Here is an 18,112-nt window from a genome sequence, read left to right as displayed (position 1 = left end):
TATATATATATATATATATATATATATATATATATATATATATATATATATATATATATATATATATATTCTCAGTTATCACATTAATATCAGCTTTATTACACATAGAATGGGTCAAATGAAACACTACAAATCAAGCCCTAATTTGTTGATCAACTCAATTATATAAAACAACACCAAATAATAATTAAAAAAAAATGCTATACGTTTCAAGTACTTAATTAAATTCCTTTAACCAACAAATTACTTGAATTGTGATATTGAACCTTTTCGTTAAATGAACTTCTAAACTCATAATGACTTTACATATTAGTATTTTAAAGTCTGTATATGTAGTAAATGACCAAGTTAATGACGAAATAAGACAAACAAACAAAAAAATGGTAATAGAAAAGTATGTCCTAATCTGAAAGAGTATTAGCTTATGCGGAGCCAACAAGAGTGTAAGGGAATAGATTACACAGTTATTTCATTCTTAATTAAAGGTTTCAGTTTCAAGTCCTGATAATTAAAAAAAATCTATTGAGTGCTCCCCAAACTTTATATGGCGTGATTTTAAATTAGTCGAGACCTTAATACCAATACCGAATGGAAAAACAAAAAAGCTTACGGAAACAAAAAGGTAGGGCAAAGGAGATCAACGGTTACAAAAGTCTCACAAGAGTACAAACTGATCATGACACGTTAACTTATTAAAGCACCGTATAAATCACACGTCTACCACGTGCTCTTGTTTTTGTTTGTAGTTGTAATAGTCCAGAAGAGAGCTTTGGAGGCAGCTGGTTTCAAACCAAGTCCTCACAATTAATTAAATGTAAAATGAAAGGATATAACTTGCTAATGTATATGCTAAAATTGTACTATAAATAATTTTACCCTAACAATATTACTTAATTTGTTATATATAAAAAGGACAGCCCGGTGCCGCTGCACCGGAAAAGGGTCGAATCACAAGGGCTAAAGATATGATTAATCATTATCCTTACTAGATCATCAATTAAGATTATAAATTTTGTTTTGTTGGATTAAATTAGTTTAAATATACTTTTAACATGGTGTGATATTATCCGTTATGGCCAAGTTCGCACCGTTTTCTTCAAAAGTAAAAAGGCCTCACACTATTAAGAGATGCACCTTATATGTAGCATGTAATCTTAATTTTCAGCTATCAATGTGAGACTTTGTTCGGACATTCAGTATATTTGCTAAAATAAAAATGTTTATACAAATAAGTTGCTAATTGAAAGTCTAGTTAAATAATAACCGATAATAAATAACATGCTATTATAGAGTTAAACTAACTGATTTCGAAAGCTTCTCTTCATTTTTTTAGCTTCGAAAACTTTAGTGATTGAAAGATTCAATTATGTAGGGTTACCTCTCATTATATTGATAAACAACTAATAATTCATTTGATTTCAGTATCCCCACCAATGTTTTGTAAACTTGCATAACTATGTTTTGTGTTGTATTTATTAAGATCATATATTAGTAGCATTCTTACTCTTACTATGTCGAAATCTTACCATAAAATACATCAATTTCGAAGTTTGCTCGATTACTTACATTAATTACAAATAGCATACTGTTATAAAGATATATATAGTTGTTGTTGTTGTTTTAAGCTGTTATAGAAAGATAAAACATAACATAAAAATATCGGTTATGATAAAAATTTGACTGTTATAATGAAGTGCTATTATATTAAGGATGATTTTATAGAGCGGTATGAATGTATTAATAATTGGCTATACAAAAATATTATACTTTGTTTGGTTAAATGTAAAAATTTATATATCAAACCCAATAAAGTATAACTTGTTTCAAATTTAATCCTGAATATCCTACCTAATCTCATTAAACTAATTGTTATTTTATCCCACCTCTCATGTGGGATAAATTAATCGAAAAATTATAATCTCAGGACTATAACCCTATGATACTTACTCCGCGGATTTGACCTGCTCGTCTCGACATTCAGGCCTAGTACTTGTAAAATTTTCACAACTTAGATCGACGATTCTGAATATCAAATTCGTGAGAAACAACTGAAAACTTAATTCAATGTTTGATTTGTTAATACATACATTTCCAGGAAGTAGAAATCAGACGACACATATGAGTTGTCTATGAGCTAGTTTTTCGATTCACATACATAAAACAGTACGCGGCCAAACATAGGAAACGAGGAAGAAGGCTCGACCAGAGTCCCCACCAACAAAACAATAAAAGAACACTGTAACCAAATAGTAGATTATTGGTCCATATCTAATTGTAGGACTGAACATAGAATTCATGATTTCCCATAAAAGAAGCCATTCATACTTGCATGAGATCCCATGTTGAACAAGATCTTCATGCCTTTTATTAGGTGCTTTTAATTTACTTTTCAACTTGACTTACATGATTGGCTTTCATCAATGAACTCCAAGTGCATCTAGCTACTTTATATACCTATAATATTTTTTATTCTATTAATGCAATTTGACTTCTTGTAGTAACTAGTTAATTTACTTATTTCCATAATGTTAATTCAACTTACTATTGGCAAAAGAATACTCAACGAGGTTAAATAATATTATTGAACCCAATTTTATATTTTAAACTAGTCAAAATCAAAGTTAACCTAGAGTGCACATTGTCAAATTCTGAAATAAGTTACATTCTTCATGTTGAGATTAATGTCTTTTGATGATTAACAAATACGATGTACTTTGTGATAGAATTGTGCTATGAACTAGTTCCCTATTGCTTGTGCCTTAATTAAGAGCTGAAAGGTGTACATGTACTAAGATCTTGCACCGAGATATTTTAGGAAAATATATTTATACATAATCGTATTATTCATACAATATATTGTGCGACATTTACAAGATATATTTCCATAGCACTTAAGTGGAAAGAGATTTCCGTAGAAGAGCACGGTTTGAAGAATCCCTTCTGGTTAAATACTTTGATTTGGTTTTCATTTCCTTACTTGATAGGATCTCCGACAATATATGGTTTCCTTTTTTATTTACTTCTGACGGAATAATGTATATTGTAGACTTTTCGCATGAAACCATTATTCACACATATTGAGAGAAATTGCAAATTCGTAGAGCTTTCAAGTAACTCGATGTTCTTGAAAAGTACGAAGACTACCATCTGAGAGTGTAAAGAATCATATTGAAGACTCTGGTCCTTGTGTAGTGTGCTTATGCATCGAGTCTAGTCCTAGTTCAATTGTATCAGGCATTGAGTTGTATCCATATGCTTTGGAGAAGTACTATAATTAAGTTGCTGAAAGCTCTTGTTGAAAAGAACGGTGGTGGAGTCATTGTAAGTTCTTGTTGAAAAGAATAATTGTGGAGTCATTGTAACTTGTAAGTTCAATTGTAATGAACAGTTTGTAGTCATTGTAGGTTCTTAATGAGAAGAACAATTGTTGTTTCAAGTTACCGTGACTTGAGGGCAGCATAACAATCCGGTGATTGTTGATGTTAAGGTTTAGATTTAAGTTTTAGGTTGTAAAAATTTAGTAATCTTAATTTTGGATTACTTCTGTTAGTGGAGTTTGGAGTTAAATCCTACTAGAGGTCATGACTTTTTCACCTTTTAAGCAGGGTATTTTTTAATGTAAAAATCTTGTGTTCTTATTATTTCCGCACTTTATTGTTCTGTTTGTTTAACTGAACATCCATAAAAACCAAGTTCAATAATAGTTGTGTTAGACAAATTTTAAGTAAAATACTAATTGGTATGACCGAATTTAAGTTCTTGAATTGGAAATCTATTGTAGATTTTGACATGACCGAATTCAAGTTCAATAATAATTCATGAAAACTAACACTCGAGTTACCCATACGGGTCCAAATCTACAATTAGATTTTCAATTCAAGTGCATTTCGATGTCCAAATCCCCAATTTAGTATTTCTAGGACTTAGATTCAAAATTTCCAATTTCTACATTCAATTTCATGATTTACATATACAAATCTTGAATAAAAACATATACAATCATCATGGGTAAGCATAGAATCATTACCTCAAAGCTAGGTGACAAATGCAAGTTGAAACCCCTTCAACCCGTAGCCTAGTTCATCCAAAAATGGTGTTAACATGTAAAATTCCCAAAGTAAGCCTTTCATACTACACATGACCTTCTGTTACACCTCGCACTTTCAGAGCATGAGCATGCCACGTACATCACCGTAGTAATGGAGTATCGGAGACGTCCCATGAAGTTTTGGAAGGTACAAGCCATGGGAAGTACGTAACAATGAAGTAAAGGATGAATCACGATCTCGTAAGTCGTAACCGAGAAGGACAATCTTGAAACACAAGAACATGACCATTATCAAGTATAATAATTGATAAATATCATGTAGGGGGAGTTGGGGAAGATTCCATGACAAAGCAAATCAACGAAAATAAGTTTGTCGAAAATTTGGAACAAGTTGGCAGAATTAAGGACAAAAATTTGGGTCAATTTTGGAGGGGTATATCTCTAGGTATATGGGGAGTTTTAAGGTGTTTCAAAAGCCTAAAATGAAGTTCGTCGAGTCTAGTTTCCAACGCAACAAACCTCTCATCGATACGACGTCAGAATAGAGAATTATGGACGTTACAAATTAAGCGGGTAGAGCAGGGTGTGCTACTACAGTGATGCTACAGTGCTATAGTACTGCTACAATGCCACCGACTTGGACACCCTATATAAGGGTTAAAACCCCATTTTTTCTTCACAAAAAGTTTCCCAAATGATCTAGAAATTTCATCAAACATATGAGAGCCTATATATCATATAAAAGTGACGATTTTGAGTAATTTCAAGTGACGGAGTATTAATTGAGGTCCGGGTAATGTGTAGTCGCAATTATAGTTTTGTCGTGCATTGGAATTGGCTCGGATTCAAAGTAAATATTGAAGATATTGCTGCTCTAGCAAGAATAAGGTATAAATCTCTCCTTATTAATATTAATTTCAGTTTATTTACAGAGATAAAGTTATTAAATAGTCGTATAACAAGTTGGTTAGTTGAGAAACTTGGAAAACATCATGTGGGATGTTTTATGGAGCCTATTGGTGTTGATAATGTTGTGGTGATGTTGGTTTTGTTGTTGTTGTTGTTGGTTATTGGATTGTGATTTAGAGCTAGGCATATAAACAGGGGAGATGCTGCCCGAATTTTGGCAGATTCTAAATGGATTTAAATTAAGGGTTTAAGACGAGCATATGACTATGAGCCTAACAATAGTATGAATGGTCGTATATGTAGATTACGAGGCTACAAATGATCTTAAGTGAATTGCAAGACAGGAAGTAAGTTGGAAGTCGAGAAATTATCTTTCAGGTATGTTAAGGCTAGCCCCTTTCTTCTAAAGGCATGATTCCTTTCTTATGAATCCAATAGATGTTTTCCAAATGTCCCATGATCCCTTTCTGTGAATCCATAAATGTTTTCCAAGAATATTCTTATTCTCAAAAGCTAGAGATTCATGATTCATAGAGTTCTTATGATGCTAAAGATAAACATGTTTTATGATGATGATGATTCTATTTCTAGAAATTCCTATGTTATAATTCTCTACACATTTTCCATAACCTTCTTACTTCCAAAAGTTAGAAGTTCATTATTTTTAAAATCTTCTTATGATGCCAAAGATGAGGTGTTTTCTATGATGAACATGATTATGATAATGATCTTAATTCTACAAATTCCAAAGCTTATGATTTTAATGCTATTATGAGAGTATTGAGCTTATTTCATTATTATCTCGATTTTATTCACTGTTGTTGATCTCACCTTATAATAATTGTTCCTTCAAGGTGAGATATAGCGATGATGATTGCTCCATAATATAAATCGGAGGTTACCGACCTTACGTCACTCCGATAGAGTCGTAGCTTTTATTTGGCTCTCATGCATGCTTTATATATATATATATATATATATATATATGTATGTATGTATTTTCTCACACCGTGCCGCGCTATAGTCGGCCGGGCATAGCACGTAGATGTGCACATCACTACAATGGGCATGTCATGATATTGCCCCGGACGCTGGAGGCCCGAACACGGGCTAATGATGATAACACCGAGCCTTAATGGCCGGGCATGATACTATATATATGACACCGAGCCTTAATGGTCGGGCATGATACTATATATATGACACCGAGCCTTAATGGCCGGACATGGTACTATATATATGTATAAAAATGTCTTTTTTAAAAGGCTAAGCATGCATGACACCACCTTATGAGGCATCCAGATGTACAGGTCATCTCTCTTATTCCATGTTACCTTTCATATCTATATTATGTTGTTATTCATGTCTTACATACTCACTACATTATTCGTACTGACGCCCCTTCTTGTGGACGTTGCGCTCATGCCCGTAGGTAGGTAGAGAGACGGATCAAACCCGTAGATGTTCTATCAATGGATTCTCAGGAGCACTCCACTTACTTCGGAGCTACAGTCTATTTGGTATTGTCCTTGTGATCATTTGTAATCTATGTAGAGGTTTGTAGATGTGTGTGTGCAGTTAGATGTTTTATAGCTCCACCAGTTCATATTATTGTATAATATATTGGTGGCCTTGTCGGCCTTATTTTGAGCTCTTGATACTTTACTATTAGCCTTGTCGGCTTTATGATATACGTTATGTTATGGCGACCTTGTCAGTCCGCATATGAACATATGTGCTGAATGATCGGATATTCCTATGTTGGGCCTTTTCTGCGTGCATGTGTTCTTTGAGTTATGGTTTAAAATGTTCGAAGTAACGGATAAGTCAGGTGGTTCCCGGCCTACGGGTCGGAGCCCGTCATACTCCTGGTAGGGGTGTGAAACCTTTACAATTGTGGTGGCTAGCCTGCAATTGCAATCTCATAAAAGCGGTCAGTGGCCCACAAATACAACGAAACCCCTTTTTCAATGTGGTGGCTATCCCGCAATCACGATACACCAGCACCATATCTGATTCAACTGAGAGTCCAGTCCAAAATGTGTCAAAACAACGTGAGTCTCTCGGGTTCCAACCCGAACCATGCCATGAAGTTCCAAAATATAAAAATAATCTATCTAAGGTCTCAAAAGATCAAATGGAAGTCTAACAGTTAAAACGAGAGATTGAATTGTTACATTATCCCTCTTTGAAACAAATTTTGTTCTCAAGAGGGTTTAGAACTATATCCGAGTTGTCAAATAGTTATAGATATTTGCTACGCATGTCTGACTCACTCTCTCAAATAACCTCCTCAATAAGATGATTCTTCCAAAGTAATTTCACTGAATCTATCTCTTTTGACCTTAACTTCTGGACATACCTGTCCAAAATAGCTGACGGCTTCTCTTCATAAGTCAGAATCTCCTCTTACTGCACCATATACAACTTCAACACGTGGGACTTTTCCTCAGCATATCTCTACAACATGAATACACAAAACACAAAATGTACCGTTGTCATGTCCGGTGGCAAGTACTATATAAGCCACCTTCCCGATCCGCTCTAAAACCTCAAGTGGACCTATGAACCCCAGACTTAATTTTTCTTTCTTGCCGAATCACATCACAGCCTATTTTTCCCTCTCTAAACTCCAAGTCACGAACCTTCTAGTCTGCGCACGGGACCGCTCTTGAATTAAATTAACCTTTTTCAAGGACTGTTTTGTCAAATCTGAACCCTACGACCTATCTTTTACGAAGCTCAAACCAATCAACTGGAGAGTCATGCTGCCTACCATACAATAGAATGTAACTATTATTGTAGTCAAACTTGAATAAAGGCAAGAAATAATCCCAATGACCTCCAAAATTAATAACACATGCCCTCAACATGTCCTCGAGGATCTAAATAGTCCTCTCAAATTATTGATACGCCCAAATTTCACCTTAAAATGGTATAAGACTTCATCGTCAAATATAGAACAACAAGGTTGTGGTCGAATCCCATGGAGAATGCGATGAAAATAAAATTACTTGTTAAATGTAAAACCCGACTCTGTCTTATAATTTTATGATAGTAGGTAAAAACATTGAAATCTATAAATACAATAACAAATGGATTAATTGATTAAGTATTAATTATACACGAACAATTTTGATAGAATTTGTAAAGGAACTAAGGTTGTGGTTCCCAAATGAAGGTATGTCAATCTCTTGGGATCAACGTTGATACCCTAACTAAAGAAATTATGACCCATGAATGCAATTGAATCGAGCCAAAACTCGCACTTGAAAATTTGACATAAAACTCTCGTTTCTTCAGAATCTAAAGTACGATCCTCAAATGTTGATTCTTATCTTCCCTACTAATAGAGTATATAAGTATGTAATCAATGAACACGATCCAAACCAATCTAGATATACTTTTAATGCACGGTTCATCAAGTCCATAAACGCCGTTGGTGTACACTTTCCCTTACCCAAGTGCTACTGTGACTCATGAGGGAAAATATAATATCCACACGCCATATCTCACCCTTGGGCTCAACTAAATTTGAAAAACTCATACATATATCACAAATCGCACAGACGATTCACGTGTCATGATCATATATAGGTGTGAAATCGAATATGCAAATTCTAATGTATATGCCACAGTGCATGACTATAAGCTAAACATGTAATTTGACATACATATATCCCAAAATGTTAACGCTAGCATGTGAGAAATGCGTATAACATTATACAAGCATGATAGATTACATAAGGTAGTCTTGATAAAGAAAAGAACATATTAAGCATGTATATCAAAATCAATCTATACACCATATAGTATTTATAACCCTGATATCCACATATATATGGTACTCCCTGATGTGCCGTGAAATTATGGCACAGTCGATACCTTTTTACGAGAATTTTTACTCGTTTTTGAGAAAGTATGTCGTTTTGATGTGTTTTGTTGTGTTTCAGGTAAATCATGGAGTTAAGGATCAAAAGCTAAAAAGTTGTTGAAGTTGCACAAAAATGGACTTTCACGGTCCGTACAATATTATACGGACCCTGTCTTTGGTCGTATAAAAGAAGGAGACTGAAGCAGAGTGTTGAACTTGATGATGTGGAGATACGAGTGCTTATATGGATCGTACAATATTATACAGGCCGTATAAGTTGGTCGTGTCAAAGGATCTTAGGCAAGACAAGAAGTTGTGTCTGAATAGGGAGTTTTACGACCGAGTTATACGGGTCGTGTAAGTTATACGAACCGTGTAATATCAGCTCGTGTTTTTCTCTGAAGAATTGAAGATTGTGGTCGTACAACTTTATACGGACCGTGTAATATTATACGGACCGTATAAGTTGCCGTCAGGGACTTAAGTGCAAATCTTGTAATTTTATGTTTTTTTAAAAGCTATAAATAGTCCAATGTAGGGTTTATTTATGATCAACTATTATACTTTGACTCTTAACTTAGAGCATTGAATATTCCTTTGTTTTGGAGCTTTCAAACATCAATTCAAGTATTATTAATTTCTCCTATCATCAAAAGTAAGCAATTATGAATTCTTCAATCTCTTATTCTTTGTTCTTTGTCATGAGTAACTAAACACCCTACTAAGGTTGTGAATCCAAAGATGGGTGTTTGGTGATTGGGAATTGTGATTGATATATGCATAATGTATTGTTAGGGTTTACTTGTTCTTCGCTATTCGTTAATAGTTAGTGGTTGCAAACATTAGCTAACGTCATAGTTAGTTGGGAAAATAATTAGGGTTTGGTAAGAACTAGTAACAAGAACTCAAGGAGTTAACCCTTGTTTAATAAATTCACTTAGGAATAAGAGGAATTTACTTGGCATAATTAACCATTCTTCACATCAACTTTCTTGTATTTGGGAAAATCATAGAAAGAAATAACCTTTATTTATTGGGAAATAGTAGAGATTCACATAGAGGTTAAGTGCATTCATATAACGATTCATTAGAAGTATATCAAGAGCAATACCCATGATCATACACTTTATCTAGCGGGGACACAACCTTGGTTTCTTTTACCATGTATTACAATCCAAAGCAATTAATTAGCAATTAGTCATAAACAACCAACTTTCTACAAATTCGTCAGAGTAAGACATTAGACCTAAATAAAACATTCTACGATTTTAGTAACCTTTTCACACCATATTCCCTGTGAGATTCGACCCCAACTTTATTGGGTTATTATATTTGACATCGTCCTCTTTACGCTAATAAACGGTGTAATTTGAGCGTATCACTCCCCATATACATGGTATATGTAAAATAATTCTAATTTGGGAAACTTTCCTCATTGAGGTCAAAGTATTAACTTACCTCGATCCGAACTAGCCTTAACCTTCGCGAAACATTTTTCCTCACTCAATTCCACCACACGAGCTCGATCTATTCAAAAGAATACTCAATGGCTAAACAGATTCATTAAACCTTATTCCATATTGTTAAATTGGTCAAAGTCCAAGTCAACCTCGAGCTCACATGATAAAACCCCAAGATAGTTACATTCTTAAGTTACCCATAATCCCGCAAATTCAAATCTACAATTAGATTTCCAATTTGAGTACATTTTGATGTCCAAATCCCCAATTTAGTATTTCTAGGGCTTAGACCCAAAATTCCTAATTTCTACATTTGCTTCCATGATTTAGATGTCAAATCTAAAATAAAAATATTATATCATCATCGATAAGTGTGGAGTCATTACATTGAAGTTAGGTGACAAATCCAAGTTGAAATTCCTTCAACTCATAGCTTAGTTTGTCCAAATATTACGTTAGAACGTCAAAAGTTTTAAAATAGACCTTTTATACTATAAGTGACCTATGTAATTGTGGTGGCTAGCCCACAATTGCTTTCTCACAAAAGCGGCCAGTGGCTCGCAGATGCAACATATTCCCTTTCATAATTGCAGTGGCTGGCTTGCAATTGCGATTTCATAAATGCGATTCGGTGGCCACAATTTGTAACGATTCGCACGTTGGAATCCCCATGAAAGGTTAAGGGAAAGAAAACAAGGAAAGAGAAAAGGAAATAATAAGATAGAATTCATATTTTCATTCAACATCCTCTACAATTACCTTTGTTACTAAAATATAAAGACAACAAACTTACTAAAGAAGTCTATTATCAATTCTATAACCTAAGGGACTATTATGCAAATAATTGAAATTTCTAACAATACCAAAATGTGACATTCCATCCTCCTTTAAATCAACCTTGTCCTCAAGATTGGACATGAACAATATGGGATTGGAAGTTGATCAAACCACCTCCAGGATCAAAGATGAAAATGTTATTTTCACCATCCTTCATCTCCAGTGCATTTATTGTAGATATAACAACACTATTGCTAAAGTTTGCAAATGAACTAAAGATGTCTACTCCGTGTTTTAACTCCTGTAGCTTTCGAACAAAAGTTGTTGCCCTGTTTTTTACCCAAATCACTCTTCAAGGAAATTATATTCCTAGTGAATTCCAACAACTCCACTTTACATTTGACAAAGTAAGCACTTAGCGAAGCTACCATTGCAGAATATCTATAACCACCAAAGCCGACGTGCTTTTCAAGATCTGTTTGCTTACCAGTGACCTTCCAAGCTATAGCATAGCTGTAAGAAATTCTCTTAAGCTTCACCAATGCAGACAACATCTCTAAGAATTTGTTCCTTACTTATGCCTTGGAATCTAACATATCCAGTAGGAAGGAAACAAAACAATGTGCAGCAGAATTACACTTCCCTTCTATGACAACTGGGTTAGTCGACTCAATGATCTTAGGAGGTGTAACATTTGTTTCCTGCTTCTCTAATGAAAAAGGACTCAATGGGTGAAGTTGTAGTTGCACCTTCGTATGGGAAGGGGTTGTCCTTGCTAGTGCCAAATACCAAAATTGTGGAGAAATTTTGAACATCGTACCCGCTCACCAAAGACTTCTCTGCATCACAATCTACATGGCCTTGCTTCACCTTAATTACCCTGAAGGTCTTTGGTAGTTTTCTTCCATCCAGAAGCAAGCTTGTTGTAGTACCCACACCAAAGAATGAAAAGCTAAAAGCTCCACTATCCATATATTTTTCCTCTTAAGCACCTTCCCGACAAAATTTGGCAAATTCAACTCTATTAATACACTAGGCCCAGGACTCTCAAAAGAATTTTCTGCTGCTTTTCCATGTACTCGCTCCTTCAACAATGCCTTGATCTGTTGCAATGTGAATTTGTTAATTGATTTTGCATCACGTTCCCCTTGATAAGTAGCTGGAGGTATTCCAGGAGCGAACACCTTCTCAACAATGTGATAAGTCAAGTTCATCATCTTAACACCAAAGAGACTATCCATTTGGTCCATGAAATCAATAGCTACTATCTTATGGTCATCCCCACTACTCAACATGTGAAAAAATGTATACGAGTATGATTGTTCATTATCCCATAGGAACTGATCTATCCTTTACACCCTCGCAAACCAGTTAAGATCTGATATGTCAGTCCAAGATGTATCAAATTCAAAGCATAAAGGGTTAAAATGCATAACCTTTTTACAATGGACAAGAACTCATTCTTCTTCATTACTCGAGTGATATCTTACTAAAGCTAGCAATTCTACTCTGAAACCAGCCCTTATCATTTACCCCAACAACCAAGTTTCTTTCAATATAGATCAAAATGTTCTTACCAACTTCAACAGTGAAAGTACATTGATATTTTGAAGGAGCATCAGGGAATTCTTCATTAGCAGATGTATCTTCCTCCTCATTCCTTTTTAGCTGGCTTTTCCCCCTTGTCATTGCATCACACTTAGCAAACAATCTCACAAATGAAATATCTTCATCAAAGCTACCACTTGTATATCCCTGGTAGGTGTAAATGTGATTCCAATGGAAGTAAGCATGGATAAGAATTTCAATGTTGTCTATGAAACGAGCATAATAATTTTCATCAATCAGCAGTGGTTTAATGACGACATAAATAGCGTGTTCAATGATGACATAAATGTCGTGTACATATGGGAGAAATGACATTTTCTCCTCTGTCTCATTCTTCTTGAGCTTGACCCTAGCTGCAACTTCTTTTAGACTCGCCACACTATCATTGAAGCTCTTGCGAGCAATTACCAAAACTTGTTCAGTTTCGTTCGATCCTTCTCGCTAGGGTTGCTCAATCGCACAGTGGAATTTACTTTGTAATTCAGATAACTTGGGTTCAACGAACACAAAATTCTCATAATTGAGTTCACTTGGAGCTTTCGTAAAAACACCATCAATCACTATCATTATAGTAGCAGAAAATCCCACTTTATCTCTGTAACATTTATGAACCACCTGATCTTTCTTGTAATTAGAAAATACAAGGGATGTATTTTGTAACTTCGGATTATCAACAGCCAATATTGGCATGGAGACTGATAAATCAGTTTCAACCTTATAAGGACATTTTTTGAACATGTGGCTTACAGTGTTTTCTGAAAGTTCACCATCTTCAAGCTCCAGAGGCTCATCTTCTTCACTATCATCCCATTGCAAATTGGTCACATTGATTCCATACATTAAAAGAATTTGGTCGAGCATTTCATATTCGTTTGTGGACTTTTCGTAAGCTTTTACGACATAACTCTCTAATGGTGTTCCATCATCAATAATAGGGCAGATAGGTCCCAGTGAACCCATCAAGGAGGGAACATTAAGTTCGCTGGTGTAATTAACAGTGATATAAAAAATTACCGTGTTCTCGAATTGTTCACTACAGTTGAGCAAGTTGTTCTTATGGACTAGCTGGACTCCATAGTTTTCTGAAGCTTTAGCATCTTCAACTTCGATTTTGATATGTGTTTCTCCATCAAACATTGACTGCTTTTCATATGGCATTTCAGCATTATCCTTCTCATGAATTTTGTCGAACACCTGGTCAACAATATGAAGAGCCGCATTTGCACCTTGAATCTCCATTTCTCTTTGGTCCTCTATTTATCCAGGTTTGACCATTGCTAATAGTGGATGGCTTGCTTCTTCTAACTCGTTGACGTTAGCATAACCAACTTCGTCTGAAGCAAGTCCATCATTCAGAACGTTTCCTTCAAAGAAGAGCTCTTCATTTTTTTGAAGACTTTTATCAAACACTTCTTGTTCATCATTTTTCAAATTTTTCTCATTACTCCCTTCAATTTCTAGAGGTGAATACTCATTATCAGTAGCTAGTTTCGAAGCATCATAGTCAGGAATGCTATTCCGAGTGATGGGTGTGGATTCACAGTCAGCTACATCACCAATTGTAAGAAAATTTTCAACAAACACCATGTCCGCATTTCGGGAGTTGTTTGAATCTACACCTTCAATTTTCATAGTTGCTTCTTGGACCCAGTTCTCCGGGATCCTAGCACCTGAATCAGATTCAACAATTGCAAAGGAGGACTGGTCGGGTTTCTCCAGTTCGTCAACCCCGTCAAAGTAGAAGAAATGATTTTCAATAATGTCAGTGTTGTTAACCGTTTGCTGCTTTTCTTTGGATTCCCTTGGTGCTATCATCTTGTCTAGTATCCGACGTTGTTCTCGCAACAATCTAAAGGCCTCAGAGAGAAAGTTTGCGATAGACGGAGCTCGGATGTAACCGTCACTGAACTCAACACAATTAATAACGCCATTCAAATAGTGATAGGCATATGGATGTGGCTCATTATTGCTAAATCCGAAATCAGTCATTGCAGCAGATTGCAAGTCGAGAATCGTCGGCTCTGATACCATTTGTAACGATTCGCACGTTGGAATCGCCATGAAAGCATAAAGGAAAGAGAACAAGGAAAGAGAAAAGGAAATAATAAGATAAAATTAAGATTTTCATTCAACACCCTCTACAATTACCTTTGTTACTAAAATATAAAGACAACTAACTTAATAAAGAAGTCTATTATCAATTCTAGAACCTAAGGGACTATTATGCAAATAATTAAAATTTCTAACATTACCAAAACGTGACACAATTGCGATGCACCAGCACCAGATCTGGCATGTGAGAATTCAGTGTAAAAATATGCCAAAACACCCTCTTGAGTCTCAACCCGAGCCATGCCAATAGATCTCATAATATAAAACTCAAAACTAGGGATAGAGTTGTTACAATTAGAAGGATGAATATCAAATTTGTAGTCATATGAAATAATTGTGAAGCAACAATGTGTTGCTGAAATTTCTGCAACAAGTTATTATAATTGTCAAGAAAATATTTGAAAAGATTCTAGTGTTTCGTCAAGATTTGTGGTAAAAATCCTAATGATCACTATAACTTATTGTAAAGGCACGTCTTATGACTGAAGTCCTGACAATTCGTAGGCATTTGTGGCAACAATCTTGAAAATTACCAAAACTTCCTGTTAAGGAAAATCTTGCCCAATATCAAATAAAAAGCCTGGGAGATCTGCCAAAAGTTTGCTCCAGAGTCTATTGAAACAATTATTTTCACACCATATTTTACCGAGGCTAAAGTTTAAACGGTGGCACCCGAAAATCCTATTTGTGCAAATCACCCATAAAATTGTGTGCACAAGAATTTTGAAACTTTAGATTTTAAGTATATCATTACATTTTTGTAGTTATAAAAGTTCCTTGTTAAAAGTATTAAATTTAAAAGAAATTATTGTTCTTTAAACAGATTAAAAAAAAAAGAGAAATAAGTTCGGATAAATTGAAACTAATGGATTACTTGTTATGCAAATCATCAAAGTTGGGAAAGAGTCATAAGGTGGTTTGGTCCATGATGAAGCACATGTTTTCAAGATTCTAATTCTGCTTTCTTTGAACGAATGATCCTAGAAAAAGAATGACTATTAAAAGTTGTCCTAATAAACCTTTTCTAATTTCTATATTACCCTGATTAAAAGACTCACAATTTTATAAGTAGTTTAAAAGCAAGTTAATTATTGGTTCCAAAAAAGCAGCTAAGAGGAAAAACTTACTCGAACTACAGGATATTTATACCGGATCAGCCAATGCAAAATATGTATGTCTATATACTTTTTTTTGTTTAAATTCGTATTTTCATTTGAAGTTTTAAGATTAAATTATTGATTTGATTTAAACACCTAGTATGATTAAGTGATTTTCAGGGTTCAAATGTTACTTATATTACAATCGAATCTTAGTGTTTATAAATTTCAATTTAGTCATCATTGTGTAGTTAAATATTTTCTATTTTCCGATTATTATTATGTTGAAAAGAAATGAAGCCAAGTCATAACTAGATAGATTAATAAATATTTTATTGTTAGCTAAGCTCACATGATCTGGATGCCCCCTTTTTTTTGGCTTTAGTTAAACAAAGTAGAGAAAACAGCTGTCATTATAGCTAGCAGTCATTTAGGTGGGATTTGTCGTATCTAATCATCATTTATTTTAACCAATATAAAACGCAGTTCTACTTAAGTTGAAACTATTATTCCCTCCGTCTCAAAAAAATTATCTTCCTTTCATTTTTACTCTGTACCAAAAAGATTGACATGTTTTTATATTTAAAAATAATTTAACGTTATTAGATTATTTACAGCCATATAAATATTTAAGACTTATTTTAGACCACACATTTCAAAAGTCTTTGTATCAAGTCAAACTAAGATAATCTTTTTGGGATGGAGGGAATATCTTATTAGGTTTTTTTTTTTTTTTTATATATTATTACTCCCTAAAAGAAAAAAGATATTTTAGCTTTTCACAACAATGAGTTTCATCTCTTTTATGTCTTTTTCTTTTTACTTTTCTTTGCCACTAATTTTTTTTTTTTTTTTGGTCAAGGTTTTATTGTACTTAACTTGAAAATTACATTATGCTACAAGGGGAACACAATTTAAACTTTTGTTAAAAAAACATTCTTTTTGGGGCAGTCAATGGCCTAATCATGTATTAATAGAAAACTTTAGATGATTTACCATGTCACTAAGGGTAAATTCATTGCATTAAACAAATGATTAAGTTATTTTCTACAGCAGCATATTACCTTATTTTTCAAGTACCACATAATGGTTACTATGAAGAATTATTTATTGTTATGAGTAAGCTTATTTTAGTAATGTAAGAAATTTATATACCGTAAACCCACTGAGCTTAAATTCATCAAACAAATACTGGGGATTTTCCTTGGGGAAAACATTGCTTCCTATTTTCCTTCCTTCTTTCAATGCTTAAAGAAAAGGTTCGTCTCACGTCACACATACAATGAATTCTGCACACATTGAATTATAGATATATTATATGTCTTTGTACCAAATAATCTTGAGCATATTTAATATTATAAAAAAAATAATAAATTGCATCTTATTTCATTGTTTTTATATGATTTGTACGTATTCCAATTTTATTTTAAAAACTAAATTCTGTTCTTATTTTTGGATGATCTGTTCTCTTCCATTGGATTCACACGCAATCCAGTCATACATAGTTAGATTATAATCATAACTCTATTGTCTACTTTCGTAAATTAATGCTTAAAATGCGTGCAATTCAATTTCTTAAGGCCCCGTTTGGACATGGTTTGAAACCTGATTTCAAACCATGTTTGGACATACAGTTTGGATATTTTAAGTTGTATTTTCTCTTATAGACATAAAAACCCCACAAATTGTGAAAACTATCAAAACATTCTCAATTCTTATACAATCTTACCAAATGAGCAAATCATAGTTTATAACAAAATTAGTACACTACTAGAAGACTTTTCTAAAAAATGCAACATTAATTAATCAAACTTTACTTCAATAAAATCGAAAATTTAACATGAATAGTAATGTAACTACTATTTAATATAATCTTCCCACATAAATTAAAGGTTGGTAGACATAAATAAAAGTTGGTGGAAGTTAATGAGATTGGTAAATAATTGATGGGGGTAATCGTTAAAAATAATTACTAACTTATGGGTCTTTTTGTACAAAATATTAACTTATGGATTAAATTTTATATTTAAAAAAGTTAAAATCATGGTTTCAAACCCCCAACCCATGCTTTTTGGATGATTTGGGTTCAAACCATGGTTTCAAACCAGATCTCAAACCGTGACTGAAAATTGATGGCCAAACGCTGATTTGAAACCATGGTTTGAAAATTGATGGCCAAACGCCTACTAAATTGGGATAGAGAATATAATTTTTCCTACAACAAAAA

At 33.9% G+C, this 18,112-nt stretch overlaps 1 pseudogene; it reads right to left on the bottom strand.

Moving 5' to 3' along the window:
• Nucleotides 1-11,185: 11,185 nt before the first annotated feature.
• LOC132599621 (protein disulfide isomerase-like 2-3) lies at nucleotides 11,186-12,363 on the bottom strand (annotated as a pseudogene).
• Nucleotides 12,364-18,112: the final 5,749 nt, after the last annotated feature.

Source organism: Lycium barbarum, chromosome 6 (genome assembly GCF_019175385.1).
Source record: "Lycium barbarum isolate Lr01 chromosome 6, ASM1917538v2, whole genome shotgun sequence".
Classification (NCBI taxonomy): Eukaryota; Viridiplantae; Streptophyta; class Magnoliopsida; order Solanales; family Solanaceae; genus Lycium; species Lycium barbarum.
Note: the sequence above shows the minus strand (reverse complement) of the source record. Positions and strands in the feature narration are given on the sequence as shown.